The 15,115-nt window shown below is 37.8% G+C and overlaps 1 protein-coding gene across 14 annotated transcripts in view; it reads left to right on the top strand.

The window, feature by feature from the left end:
- LRFN2 (leucine rich repeat and fibronectin type III domain containing 2) overlaps positions 1-15,115 on the top strand; it is a 231,247-nt gene that overhangs the window by 92,659 nt on the left and 123,473 nt on the right. The window contains exon 1 of one of the 14 annotated variants that reach the window (XM_048936011.1): positions 1,075-1,146. The exons of the other annotated variants lie outside the window; for them this stretch is intronic. The gene's annotated coding sequence lies outside the window, so the exon portion shown is untranslated. Of the gene's footprint in view, positions 1-1,074; positions 1,147-15,115 lie in introns of those variants that run through there. 14 annotated transcript variants of the gene reach the window in all.

Below are 15,115 nucleotides of genomic sequence, written 5' to 3'. Positions count from 1 at the left end.
TGGTAGATAATAAGAATGTATATCATAGTTCTGTTTTTAGACTAAATGTACGGGTGTTTATGAAGTTCTTATAGATTATGGAAAGGCTAGGCAGATGAAGTGTGCAGCCAAGGGAGATAAGTCTACATTGTTGAAAGGAGTGAGATGACTTAACAAGAACTGGTGAACAATTTCCAATCAAATTTTTTGTTGAAGAATAGGTTTTTGTTAAAAAAAAAAAAAAACAAAAAACAAAAAACAAAAAAAACCCCTCTCTATTTAGCAATGTGTTTCTTTTATTTTATACTACTGTATTTTATTCATCTGAAATGTTTATCAGTTTTAAAACAGTTTATCAGTGCTTAAAAATAATTGATTTTTTTATCCTCTGAAAAGCTCTAAAAGTTCCTTTTTTTTTTTCCTCCAGAAAGTAGCATATTTTAGAAACCACAAACTTTCCTTTCCTAATTATAATTAGTTAGTCTAATTTAAAGAAGTGAATCAGTTTCTAAATGTGACTTTCTTAACATTTTTTAGAACCTCTGATAGATGTACAGATGATACCATTTCTCATTGTAGAGCCTCTCTTCTTTTCTCATATACTGTTTTCTTGCTCTGGTAGGTCTGTTCTTACTGGCTGATTATACATTAAGGAAACAAATTGTTCAATTACTTCTCCAAATAAAATAGATTGTAAAAATGCTGAATTCGCTTTAAGGTTCACAGAATTAATATGAAAGTAACATAGCAATGGAAATGTAGTAGTACAGTGGGAGATTTGGGCTATGACAAAGCAGGCACTAATAGTTCCTCATCTAATTATAATTATTGTCATTAACCTCTGAAAATCAGTATACGTTTACGGCATCTTCCATTAAACTCTGAGGAAGGGTAAATAAATTGATCCTTGGCATTTTACGTGTAAATTGGTGTATGGTAACTGCTGTGTCATGGCCTGAACCACTGATTGAACACCTGGGGGAAAGGGCTGGGTCAGCCCTGGGAACACAGGTGAAGGCAATTCAACTGTGCAGCTGGAAAGGGTGGAGCCTGGCTGCACCTCTCTTAGACCTCATTTAAGGACTGACTGCCATTCTGGAAGGATCTTTTTCTAGAGATCCCTTTGTTGTGGAGTTTCCCTTGCGAGCCTAGATTTTTCAGAGATGGGTGAGTACTTTTTCTTTGTAATACCTTTTTAATTGTTCTAGTCCCTTTGTCATTACATCTCCTGTAACAGTGCTTCTTTGCACTGATCTTTCTATTAGTTACAAGTGGGTTATTGTTACTGTTTTATAACGGGGGGGGAAGGGTTGGTTGGAAAAAAAGAAAGAAAGGAGGCATGGATTCAGCATTAAACTGGTCTGTGGTGGCATGCAATATTTACAGTAGGTCTGTTGACCAGATTGCCTGAATTGTTTATGTGGTGTGGATTAGGCAAGGGTGATGTAGCTGGTGGAATAGGAACCAGGTTCACTGCCAGAATTGCACAGGCACTGTGCCTATGCTGGTAAACCCACTGGAGGGCTTCATTTAAACTTCATTTAAGCTGTTATTTCAGCAAAACTATTATGAATACAACATTCATAAAACAAACATTAGCTGAAGTAGAGGGTATCAAACCCTTTTTTATGATAGTTTCAGTGCTTTAGTGGAGTTGAAATAGGTAGTTGCTACATTAATTCCCTTCCTGGTTATTGTTACTGGGTTTGTTTAGCAGTCATTTGAGAAGGACGTGGAGGTACTGATATCTGGAATTACCCAAAAAGTGGAGGAAAAAAACAAAAAGTGATGTTTATTTTCCTGACTTGGGATGCTAAAAACCTTTGGAGTATATATCCAGTCAAACTCCATATTGTTCATATATTTATACTTCTATGTATACTTATTGTGAATTGTCAGACTGATTTCTTGTCAGAGTGATGAAGTTCATCGTGGAAGAATATATACTGATATAGTATTTTGCTCCAATGATGGACAAAAAACTTACATAACTTAAACAGCATTTGTGTGTCTGTTGTGCTACACTGAAGATTTATCTGACCTCAATTTTTGGTGCTGCTTATTTCAGCTGTTCTAGGGGTTATAATTTATTTCAGCTCATGACTAACTTATCTCAATTTTTAAACGAAGAACCCGAGGATTTTGCATCTCTCTATATTTACTGTGCAGGTAAATATAACCTTAGGCTCTATAGTGAATCTAGCAAACTCAGAAAGCTCAGTTGTTCCCAAATCATTAGCGCAGTTATCCGGTGAGAAACATACAGACTAATTATAGAGAACTTTTATAGGAAAAATGAGTAAAATTAATCCTCTTCAAAATTTTTAATTACTTGTTAAATTCAGGAAACTTTTCTCATGTCTGTTGGTCTCAGTCTTATTTTCTGTACAAGCCTACCTTTAAGTCTGTGCTGACAAACAACTAGAAATAGGGCAACAAAAACAAGGAGGTTCAATACAGCTGTCTCACTAATTTCACATTTGGCAACATTTGGCTGAATTGTAATTATTCCCTTCTTGTGTAGGCTTATGGTCTGATCTTCACGCTTTAACCTCAGTTACCCAAAGCACAATCACAAACCTCCAAGACTGTTAGTTCGATTGTTCCTTTAAGTTACTCAAATACACTGTCTCCAATGACGTTCAGTCAAATGCATTGCCTGTGCAAAGCTTAGTGTTGAGATCTCGCTCTAACCCCCCTCATCATGCAGTCAGTAGCAGTATGTTAACTTGTTTTTCTTGATGTGAAGGCTGTTAACTTGTGGCTACAGCAGCATTGAAAAGCGACAATAGGTTTTCAAAGATAATGATTGTGATTAGCACGTGTAGCCCACAAGAGAACAACAGCGCTTACTATAGATGGCTTACTCTCTGTGCTGTCTATAAACTGACGATTTGTGAAATGCCTGAGATTTTTCAGGTGACACTTCATTTATTATTTTATTTACTTTTCTGTATCACCGAATTAGAATGTTAGAAGGGAGAGGTTCTGGCTGACTGACAAAATCTGATCTGCTGAGATTTCTTCCTGAGCTCCTCTTGCTCAGGAAATAAACTTCATGGAGCTCCCTAGAAAATGCTGTATGAGTTTTCTGGCTGGTAAAAAGTAGTACTGTTTTGTAGGTGCAGCAAATTATTGTCCAGTAATGGTAAATAGGCTATTGCCTTTAGAGCTAGATGTGTATAAAGGGCAGTCACCCAGTGAAGCCTCCTGTTTGATCACAGCAGCCCATATACATCCAGCTTGAGCTTCGAAGTCACTTCAGTGCAATGGCACTGTGCAGTGACCAATGGCATCACGCAATTCTGGTCCTGGAAAAGGAACTGCAGAAACTGCAGAGAAAAGCAGAGTATCCATATGGAGCAGTTTTTGCACGAGGAATGATTGAACTGACTTTTTACTCCTTAGCCAAAAGAGGATTTACTCTGGCTTGATATGCTAAATACATCTGAGACTTTGAACGATACTTCTATGCCTTGTCTCTTCTAATACACATCTTAAAAGACTATAGATGAAGCTGGCAAGTGACAGGTCCAGCACAAATGAAAAAAACACCTTTTCACTTGGGATTTTGAAAAGCTGTGAAGCCCTTTCCTGCAGGACATAGAAATGTGAGACGTTTTCATTGATTTATAGATCAGTGGATCAGCTGGAGAACTAAACAAGGAATACTTTTATTTTTTTCTAAAAGAATTAATACAGCGTCTTCACTTTACAATGTTAGCTGTACCACAAGAAACTAAAGTCAGAGAGAGAGCACATTCTGGAAAATTATCATTGCAAACTTTCTGTGATGTAAGGTTTTTTGCTTGTTTTATCTTATTGTCTATTAGTACAGATAAGATCCTGGGTTAGATATACCATTGGCATGACATAATTCAGGCATCTGATTTGAATTTGTGTACTCTGCTTTACACATTTCTTATGGCACAGCCCCCTGCAGTTTGTCTGAGCTCACAGCTGTACCCTATCTGTGTTTCAGCAGGGTATGGAGAGGTGTTAATTACTCATTGCTTCCAAATGTGAGCGCACAGGGTGATCTTGTACCTGGGTATTTGAATTGAGCTACACTACTGAGTTCATGAAGCTATTAGCACCACTGGTCTGGAAGCAGTGATGGTATAATCACAGTCTCTGGTTTGAGTAATTCAGATGGTTACAGCTCTTCACACAACATTAAGTGAAAATTGTTTTGTCTCCGTTTTGGACTTCTTGACTGCTTCAGTTGTTTGTTGTGTTGGTGGGAGCATCAGGAAGTTTATGGAGCTCTGGAACTGGAGCAGGTAGCCTCTGCTTACACTTTGGCAAGCAAACACTGAACTGTATTACAGGTCTCCTTTAGATAAAAAGAGAATAAATTCCCTTGATAATCTGATGACCTGGGAGACTAAGAATGATAACTTGTGAATCTGTGGAAGGAAGGCTGCAGAGTGGCCAGAGTGGAAGCCTCCTGGAAGGCTACAATTCCTGATGAATGAGGTCTTGTAGGGGGCTCAACAGTGCTCTGTCCATACTGCAGGTTGGGAGGCAACCATGTGGCAGGGGAAACTGCTCCAGGTAGATAAGTGACCTATTAACGGATATTTCAGCAATTACCTGTGTTGCTTCAATCTATGGTATTACTTATACACTTATTTTCTGACTGACCTCTATTTTATAAGGGCTGTGTAGTTCAGTGGCATTAGCCTTACATCTCCAGAGGAGTTTCCTTTGATCAGTCCAGTTATTTGTAACATTTTTGTCTAACATTTCATGTGAGGCGTTCATGGTTGATCCATCTTGGGAGTGAATTCTTGAACAGGAAAGAATAGAGGGAGGAATCCAAATGAAGTTGCAACCGGACTGGTAAAAAACATCTGTTTCAGAAAATGGAGGTAATTCTTTTCTTCAGGCTGATGCATCTTGTTAAAATCCTTTAAGCTGTGAGCTGTAAACAGACTTCTCAGGAATTAGCATATAAGAACGTTATATGGTATGTGCATATAAAAAGTCATGGAAGTACCATTTTAAGCATGGTAGAACTTATATACTGAAATGTCTTTATTTTCACTAATTCCATTGAGTGTTCACCAGCTGAGGATAAATTTTTAACGCACTTTTTTTGGGTGCTGTTGAGCTAATCTGAAAGCCCAAGGACTTTCTGAGTTATTTTATGGAACAGTTGGGCCCCAGAAAGGGACTCTTTCATCAGAATTCTCAATCCTCTTCCATATGCTTTGACTATCAGTGAAATAAATGAAACTGAGTCAGGACAGTGTTTACATGTACAGACGCTAACCATTGGATTTTCACCTGAAATATGAGAGTAAGTGTCCCTTTTTGTGGGATCCCACAACCATTTATTTATTTAAAGCTTTAGATTTCTATGATGTGGTAGGATAATACCGAACCTAATAGGAACAAAACCTGTTCCCAAAGTGAAAATAGTGCTGATACTTTTTCTAATGTAAGCATTTACAGAATTGCTGGTGTGTCCTAAGGAACATGAAGGCTCAGTTTTTTGTTTAGAAATTACTCAACAGAATTATCAGATATTTTCTTTTTTTTCCCCCTCTTATGTTTGCCTGCTGAATTTTTCAAGAGCCAGCTTTAGGCTGAACATACAGAAAAGATTTCCTGACAGCAAGATTCATTAGGCTGTGGAATAATCTCCCAAGGGAGCTGATAGAAACTTTGCCACGTGAGATTTTTTAAAAGTAGCTAGGAAAAAAATACTTCTAAAAAATGTAGTATGAAACGTTCCTTTAGTAGAGAGAGACTGGACTGTCTTGACAAGGTTATCTTTTTATATCTAGTTTCTGTAGATATTTGCACAGAAACACGAGCATTGCTAATTAACTGCTCATCTGTTTCATGTGCTTATGGCTTAGCAGCTATAGTCAAATCCCATCTGCCACTTGAGGACAATTAAGTGGGCTGGGAGTCATCATTTTATGACTGCACCTGGCCATAAGGAGGTATTCCAGATGGACAGCATGGGAAGCGGGAGACACCTAGGAGAGAGGGGGAAAACTGTCTCTTCAATAAGCAATTTCAAGTTGTTCTAAATCCATTCATGTAAGGAACAAAAACTTTGTTTTGAGGTTGTTGTAGTGGAATGGTATGAAATCCATATGTGTGGTTTCAGTATCAATATAAGAGCTGTGAATTTTGCATCAAACTAAGGTTTTTTGTCTGCAGCTTTGTATCAGGTTTGTCACTACCAGCTATTGTCACTGGGGACAGGCAAGGAGTTTAGGAAATTGCAGGAGGTGACTGAAAGCAAGCAAATAGCCTCAGTGAGGTTAGAGGAGCAAAAGACTTCATGTGTCCATATTATCAAATGATACCCAAAGAATCAGTTTGTACAAAAATTAGTGATGCTACAACGTGATACTGTGTCTTGGGTCTGCTTGGGTCTCAGTCTTGGAGTCATATCTGCACTATAAAATAACCAGGCTTAGTTGTCCATGGTGCTTTCATAATTCTCACTTATCTGCTTTCGCATTCAGGTAGTTCTTGTGTGCTGCCTATGGCTTATATGCAAAGACTCTTTCATTTTAGTCAAAAAGCATGTGATGAATAATTAAATTTTTCCCAAAATACAATGTCTTCTCAAAACTCTTCAAGCAATGTCACTAACACTTTAGAGGCCGTTTCCAAAGCTTACAGCGGTATCCTCTGGTAATGAGGTAATGATATTGTCTCAATTATACTGGAAAGGAAGATGAAAACTAAAGCTGCCACTCAGCCTTAGAATTACTGCTGTAATTTTACAAGTATCTGCTCTCTCTTTCTGTTTAAACAAAATTACCCCATTCAGTTGTTAAGGAGATGCACTCTGTGGCTGGGGAGAGCCTCTCCTTGCAGGGTGTGTGACTTGAAGGACGAGCCATCAGGCTTTGTGCTGACACTTCCCAGAAAGTTTTTATATCTGCATACGTATGTGTGTGTGTACATGAAAGAGATACTCAGGATTGCAATTTGCCCTGATGACAGAAATCTTAAAAACTTTATCCTTGCTGTGGGCTCTGAGGTAAGGGCAAAAAGCTTGTATTCAGATCAGTGGTGTATTTAGACTGCTCCTCCTGTATCGGGGGGGGGGTAAGACACGGGTGTGCAGTCTCGCTTGTGGTAATGTTTCAAACAAACTCGCCTCCACTTTGTAGATGTCAAAGCTGGGTAAGTTGTAAGATAATTGTGAGGGAACAGTAGGAAATACTAAGTCTTGCTAGCACTAAGTATTCAAAAATCTTCAGTCAAATCTCAGAGTGGCAAATGTGATGAAACTTATATATAGTAATCCTCTTGCAGAGAGGTATATTTTTAGGTTCCTTTCTATTCCAATTTTTGAATTATTGTGTGTCATGTTTAAAAATGTTTTTCCTTTATTTTCCATGATATGATGGAAAACTGAAGAGGGAGTGTGGGAGACAAGAAAAAGAGCAGGTCTTCCTTAACCGCCAGTCACCAGGAGCTGACAACTTTATTAATTTTTACAAAAAAATCCTGTTTTGGTTCACTGACCCCTTACTATCAGCATTCCCCATGCAGCTGTATTAGGGACAATTTTAGAAGCAGACTTGTCTAACTCTGCTGACCAAAGCAAGAAAAGTTAAATAAATGCCAGCAATATAGGTGAACTTCAATTTTTCCCTATGTAGCAGAACTTCTGTAAGGAATAGGTGAGAAAATTTCAGATAGTTGTGTTCAATTTGCACTCTTCTCATTTTTAAAAGGTCTGACTAAACAAATTATCTTGAGCAAAAAAATAAAATATAAAATAGGAACTTTCAGTTGCTCTTCACACTCATATAACTTCTACTTTAGATTTAGTATGAAAATCAAGTCATAGACATTTGTAAAAGTTCAAAATGTATAAAAGATCTTGAGTGTTTTTATTCAAATGCTTATTAAAGTCTCATCACTTTATCTCCTTGTAAGTTGCTGATATCTTATGAATTACTAGGGAAGTTGACTTTTCTACAGACACCAAAGTAAATTTTCAAGTTGTGGTTTTTCACAGGTGTGAAGGGGTGAGAAGTCATATATATTAAATATATTGTATATGTTCTGAAACTTCTTGCTTCCCTCTAACTGAGGTTCTAACAAGACAAAAATCATGCTAAGTTCTCTGTCTGACATAGGCATAGCCAACAATATTCAGGCACATTCTGGCAACCTAAACACCCAGTTAAAATGACTATGATTATGTTTTTCTTTCCCCTTCTTTTTCTCACAAGTATGACAGCAAGCACAATTCCTTCAAAAAACACATTTAGAGATTGTCAGAAATAATCACTTAAGGTCAGGTTTTTCAAATGCACTCAGCATACTGATTGTGAACAAGGTACGAAGCTTTTCCATCACGCATATACGCACATTTGTGTGTGTATATATTATAAATCCTACAATAGGTCTCTTGGATACCAAATAACTTTGAAAATTCCTCAGGTTCATTATGGGTTGTTATTAATAACTTTTAATACTAGTAGTATTAGTATTAGTTTATTAAAAGTATCTTGGTTGTGGGGTCTTATGATATTCTCACTCTTGGACAAAACATTCTCCCACTGAAACCTAGTGAAAATGTTTCTAGTTTGAATCAGTGTTTTTTGATGTGGACTTGAACCTATCTGTATATTTGGTTATATTTGCTGGTCTTATTTTTTGTTTAGGAATAAATTTCACCTGGATGTACAGAGGACCCAAGCAGTACCTCAGTGTGGGTCCATGATCTTTCTTTGTGTAATCTAAATGATCATAGAATCATAGAATCACCAAGGTTGGAAAAGACCTGAAAGATCATCCAGTCCAACCGTGATGTAGGCACGCTTGCTTCCAAGCAAGTTAGCATTTCTGCTGGCAGGTTAGGATCTGTGTGGGGCTTTTCCTTAAAGCTTACATCAGAAATGCAGAGGAATATATGCCTATATTGAGTTTTTCTACATGTGCTCCTTCAGTATTGGTGTAGAGTTCAGTTCTTCCTGAAATCTTTATGTACAGCTCAGATACTGTGTAGCTTTACTCCTCTGCTATGGCGATTTTCCCTTTAAAAATTGCTTGATTTTTAATTGTAAGACAGTTTGTCCCTGGGACAGTTTCAGGACTGTGGACACAGAAATGGAGCAGTTGCTGACTCACTCCCGAAGACACAGTGTATTTGGTAATGCATCCATCTGTGGTGTGATGCTACTCTTCTTTATTTATGTTCCTTGAGCTCTCTAGATGCTAAATTAGAGAATCCTTTTTTCTTGTGAGCTTTTCTGTTGGTATTGCTATTGTTCCTAGAGAAAACTAACAGAAGGAGATAAACGACCTGTTTGTTTGTTGTTTCTTTTTCCTCATTTTTTATGAAAAGATTTTATTTCTAACAGATGAACCTAAGACGAAAGAGACCAGATCCTAGCACATAAGTGCTTTTTGCTTCTGTTGTTGTAAACGGAATACATTTTTCCTTTGACTTATCACAAGCCAATATAATTCTGTGTGGTATTTCTCCCAGCTCTTCCCCCTCCTGTTTTCTTAGAGCATATGCTGAGCATGCCACCCATAGAAGAGGATCAGTGTGAAACATCTGTTGCAAATTTTCCAACCAAGATTGATTGATTGATGTGTTCATTTTATGCAATAAACTCACTTTTTTTGGTTTTCAACTTAGACCTCAAGCTTCAATAATGATGTGCTCCAAGACTTATCTGCTACAGAGCTTCTGAAATTCAATATATCAAACCTTGGTAATTAAGTTATATTCACTCGCTCATTGACCTTAAGCTATACCAATGAACTTCTAGGGAACTAGCAGAAAATACACAAAAACTCTTCAAACTTGGTGCCAGGGGATTAGGCTACGAGGGGTAGGTAGCAGTGAATCTGAGTTTTTGAGTTATCTTGCACTCAAAGGTGGCTTGTCCTGGTAATTCTTGTGAGGCTTGAAGTAATTCTTCTAGGGTTGTTTAAGTAGGATTTACAACCAAGCAGTAAAGTAAACTAGCACTAAAATTCTCAAATTATGGTGCAAGGCAATCTTCTAAGCTGCACTGCAAATGTAATCGCTTTCATTTATGAATCCTGATTTATTGTTTCTGGAGATATCTTATATACTCTGGTGATACTTTAGTCAGCTTGTTTTGTTTTGGCAATAACTATGATGTACCTAGTTGTGCTCTATTTTTGTCCTTTTTTTCCTTCCTCCATATCTCTCAGTATTTATTGCCATTAGAAATGAATCTTACTCAGTTCAACAAAATTAATGATTTGAGAGTGGGGAAATTCACAATATTTCTTGCTGGAAAGAATAAAGGGTCTTTTTAAGCCAACCAAGTGAAGTGGTCATAGATTTTCTCAACCCAATTGGAACATATAATACATAATTATGAAGATGTTTTTTGAGAATTCAAGATTATCTTTTTTTTTTTTTGTATTAGAAATAAAAAATGTATTTTTTTTCTCTTTTCAATGAGATACTTTATAGTTAAACCATGAAGGAAAATGTGGGTTGCAAGAGGTTACACTCTAGATATACTTGATGATCTTGGAAAGTGAAGCATGCTAGAAAATGTATCAACCAGAGATGGTTGATTGTTTGCAAGGTTGGTTTTTTTTGTCTATTTTTCCCCCATGTTTCCATTTCAAATAGAGAAATGTGAAATCTTCTTTCTCAGTGTTTTGACTGTTTTCCACTTCCCAAAAGGACCTAGGTGACCCAAATCTAGTGTTTTCAATGTTGTGCTATAAAACTGCAAAGCCTGATAAATAGGCAATCACAATTTGTTTGGAGACTCTTGGCACAGAAAGGGCTTTGAAACTTAGACAAGGTGCATACAGTGAATAGGAGGTCTATGTAAATATCTGTGACATTATTGCAAATTGTAGCATAAGTAAATGAGTCACATTTTCCTAATATTATTGATGCTCTTTGGGCTTTCTACTGAACAAGAAACCTGTAGTTAGAAGTTGTTTTATGGGGGAAAATAGAATTTTAAGTGTGGGATTGAATTTGTGGAAAATACAGGGAAATTCAGGCAGTGTTGTAGTCTTGCTTACCTGCTGCAAAACCAGAGCAGCATATGCAGGAAAGCTCTATCTCTTCCACCACTGGAGAGAAGTGAGGTGACGTAGGCATACAACTGGGTCTTCTGCCTTACTTTGTTCCTCACCAGGAATGTGAAAATATGGCTGTTATCATCACTGACTTGCAGGAAAGGAAAGGACTGGGGTTATGTGCATTTTTGTTCCTACCTACCTTACAATGGGTGCCTTGGTCTCTTTTCTGATAATTCAGTTTATCAAAAGCTGAGCCCTCCTATCTGCATTGTATTCCAGCAGGTGTATTTGTTTTCTGTAACAATGTCATCCTTTACATTGTCTTGAGCTGCTCTCCCTATGCCAAAGTAAATCAAGTAAACCTATTAGAACAGACTGCATGAGAACTGTGCAATAGACAGTAGGAGAAATGTTGCCTGTTCTGTGCTTGACTGAGATAAGATTAGGGTTCTGTATGATGTAGCAGAAAAGATTCTTTATTTGTTGCTGAAAATGACAGTGACAAAAATAGTTTGCTTCTACTTCAGTCACCTGGATTCATATTTCATGACAGGGGCTGGGGGTAGGAATGTACATGAGGAAAAAAATCAGTCTTGTTATAATAGTGCAGTCTTCATCTTTTTTTTTTTTTTTTTTCTTTTTCCAGTAGTTACCTATAATCAAAACCTGTATTTGAGTTGGAGGCAAAATGAAATCTGTTTGAAATCTGCCCTAGAGCACAGCTGGGAGCACTTCAGGTTAGAATCATATCTATATCTACCATCTTTCATCACTAATAATTGTTTAAAATTTTTAGCTGCTTACTAGGAAGAGAATAATAATACAGACGTGATCACTTAAGATAATAAATTCTCAAGGATGGAAAAGTTCTTCTCAGTGCATTACACTGTTTCCTGTTAGTAATATTAGAATTAGTAGTAGAATTAGTAATATTTCCATGAGCATAGCAAGTGTTTGCTTAATAATCATCTAGTAATCTTCTAAGAGGTTTAATACTGGAGAACTGAAATATAAGTAGTTCAATCAGGATGGCTTTTTGTTCCTGTGTTCATTTGTTTTGTTAGTTTATTTTTGTTTTTGAGGAAAGTAGCTTAATGTCTCTTACTTTGCAGTGATACATTGCTATTTTAACTTGGTAAATCAGGAAGCGGGTTGGTTTTGTTTGGTAAGTGAACAGTAAAAGGAGTACAGGTTTGGGGAACAAATAAAATGCCCTGTTATCTTAAGCCTTATTCAGGTGAACCTAAACCTTCAATTTTAGCTTGAAAGTGGTCAGGTAAGTATTTCCTTTCCCTGAGTCCCAGCAGGTAGCCCAGTTGCTGACAGTAATTCCTGAGTCTCACTAGAGCAGGTAATTTGAGCTAAAGCATATGTTGTTCCTTCATGTTGTGTTCAGAAGACAAGGAGCTGATAAGTGTTTTCTGAGGTACACAAGTTTCCTTGAGGTTGTGAGCTTAGATTACAGAAGCAAATCAGAATCCAGAGGAAAGAACATTTCCACTAGATGAACTTCTGTGGTGTGATTTCACTGTGGGTGAAAGATTGTGTACTGTCAGAAAGAAGATACTGTATTAACTTGCAAGGAATTCATCAGAGGCGAGGGGCAAGAGTTTTCATATTGTAAACTGTTATTCACCATGAACCTGAAGAGTTGTTTGGCATCGTCTTGTTTATTTAGTATCTAAAACACTTTTTCAGGGTTCTCTGGGTTTCTTTAGTTCAGTCACTAGTAGATGTCATGGAAACCTTTGCTCGTTGCTCTTCCTTTCTTCCTTTATAAGAAGAGGGAAATGAATGAGTTAGAATCTTTTTTTTTTTTTTTTGAAGTGCATGCAATTTACCCTAAATAGCTGGAAGACTCTTGAGGAGGAAGGGAGGGGGGGAAGAGCACTGAAAAAATGTTTTCTAAGATGAGAGTAAGAAACATTTGCTGTCAATGAAAGCACAAACTTCCAATCACTAGGGCTTCTGTTATTTGACAGACAAATGTGTTTTTCTTTAACGGTCCTGTTTTGCCTTGATGATCTGGGTTGTATGAGTTCCGGCTGAGTATGTTGCTAGTGAATATTTTGACATGGTTCAGTATGGACTGCCTGTCAGTGGAAGTATGCTTACAAACAATAACATTGCAGCTGGAGATGGTCTTTTTATTTTTAAGGCTCAACTGAAACATAGCATTGCTTTCTGCTGTCTGTGAAGTCGCTGGTTTCTACAGCCAGCATCCCAGCAAAACTGGAGCACCTTACACCTAGCATCCTCCTGGGTCCAAGTTGTGTGAGGTTCTAGAATTGGTCAAATGCCAGCCTCCTCTCCCTCCTATTTGTCACAGCCGCTTCCTCAGCTACGAGATTGTTGGTTGTTTTTGTTGCTTTATTTGCTTATGCAAAAAACTGAGAGCAACCCTTAGACATAATTTCTTTGCTCAGAAACATGGTGCCTGTTTATGTCACTGTATAGCACTGACGTGCTATATTTTGAGCTGTGTGTTGCTGTGTTGGCAATCAGAAGTCTTGAGGCTGGCTTTAGACACAGGCAGGTACTTGCCAGGGAAGCTAATAACTAGGAACCGGAAAAGTAGGTTTTGGTTCTCCATGATATTTTGCTAGAGGTTAGGAATCTGGGAAGCTGAACCTGAGCAATCAGGAAAAGAGGTAGTAGCTGCTGTTGTGGATGCACAGCAACCATCCTTTGACCTTCAAGAGCTCTCCTTTATTTCTGTCCGTTATCTTGTTTACTTCTGTAGCTGGATCTATGTTTCCATGTTATAGGCCTAAGTTTTCCTTCCCAAAGAAAGTGATACTCTCTCTGCATTCCTCAGAAGCCCTGAAGTCACTTCATCTGTCACTGTGCTTTTGGATTACTCTACCCTACTTGCATAGCTGTGCTGTTTCTGGGAGTTATGGATGCAATGGAGCAAATGCTTCCCTGCATCCACTCGTAGAAGATTCTGGCAGCGCAGAAGGAGCTCACATTATGTGGAGGAGACAAAGGTTTTGCACATACTTCACAAATGCCCATCCTGTGCACAGTGCAGCTTTCAAAGCAGTTGTGGTTTTCCTTTTTTGTGGATATGTTCATGTTGCATCCTGACGTGCTTCTGACTAGTAGCTCTGCTGTTGCTGTTTCTAAGGTGCCTGTCAGAAGGCATCTTTCTCCTATGTGGTCTCAGTGCAAATTGTCTTTCACTTTCAAATGCTACAAACATATCTGAAATGAACTGTACAGTGAGTGATTGCCATTATTAGCTAAATGAGTGGGCTGTGTTAAATCTCAAATGAGCAGGTGTCTATACTGTGCACTACACCTGGTAGGTTGGCACTCCTCCAGACAGCTGAGATTGAGGGTCAGAGAACTAATGGCTGTCCTTAGATGTTTTCTGAAGCAAGCTTAACATTAATTGGGCCTCGTTAGAGTTTTACTTTGGCAGGAATTCTAGTGCCTGATTTTTACTTATGTAATCATCTACTTTTTTTTTTTTTTGTAAGTTTCCATGATTGATGTTGGTGGAACATTTTTTATTTTTTCCATTGCTTACAAGAAAAAGAGTGAATTAGAGACCTGAGTTCTGGGAGCATAATAGCATGCCTCACTTCCAGTTGTGTGTGTATATACACAGAGACTCCATCTAATGTAGAGGTGGCCACAAATACTATTGGAATTATTTTTCCAGAGGGTTTGTGAATAGACTATAATAAGTTTACCTTGAGGTCTGATTTCTTTCCTGAGTTCAAGTCAGTTGCCCACAACCAATGCTATAGTTTTTATAGTTGTGAATAGGACATATTTATAACTGTGTTTCCTTGCACGAAAAATGAAAACTCATGAGCATGCTATACTTGTATTGTACTGGGAATAAACTGTTAGAATCCACTTGGCTTTGAGAAAACTTGAAAACAGAAGAGCACGGAGTGAAGATGCTGTCTAAGCACAGTAAAGTATAGTAAACTTTATAGTAAAGTGAGTGTATTCACTCCTGGCTTCCTGTACGGCAATGCCAAGTTCTTTTCAGTGGTGCCCAGGGTTAGGTCACAAACTGAAACATCAGAGTTTCTGACTACCAGAAAACATTTGTTTATTTTTACTTGGGGCGGCCAATGCATTGGCGTAGGTT

This window comes from Lagopus muta, chromosome 2, assembly GCF_023343835.1.
Source record: "Lagopus muta isolate bLagMut1 chromosome 2, bLagMut1 primary, whole genome shotgun sequence".
In the NCBI taxonomy this organism is placed as follows: Eukaryota; Metazoa; Chordata; class Aves; order Galliformes; family Phasianidae; genus Lagopus; species Lagopus muta.
Note: the sequence above shows the minus strand (reverse complement) of the source record. Positions and strands in the feature narration are given on the sequence as shown.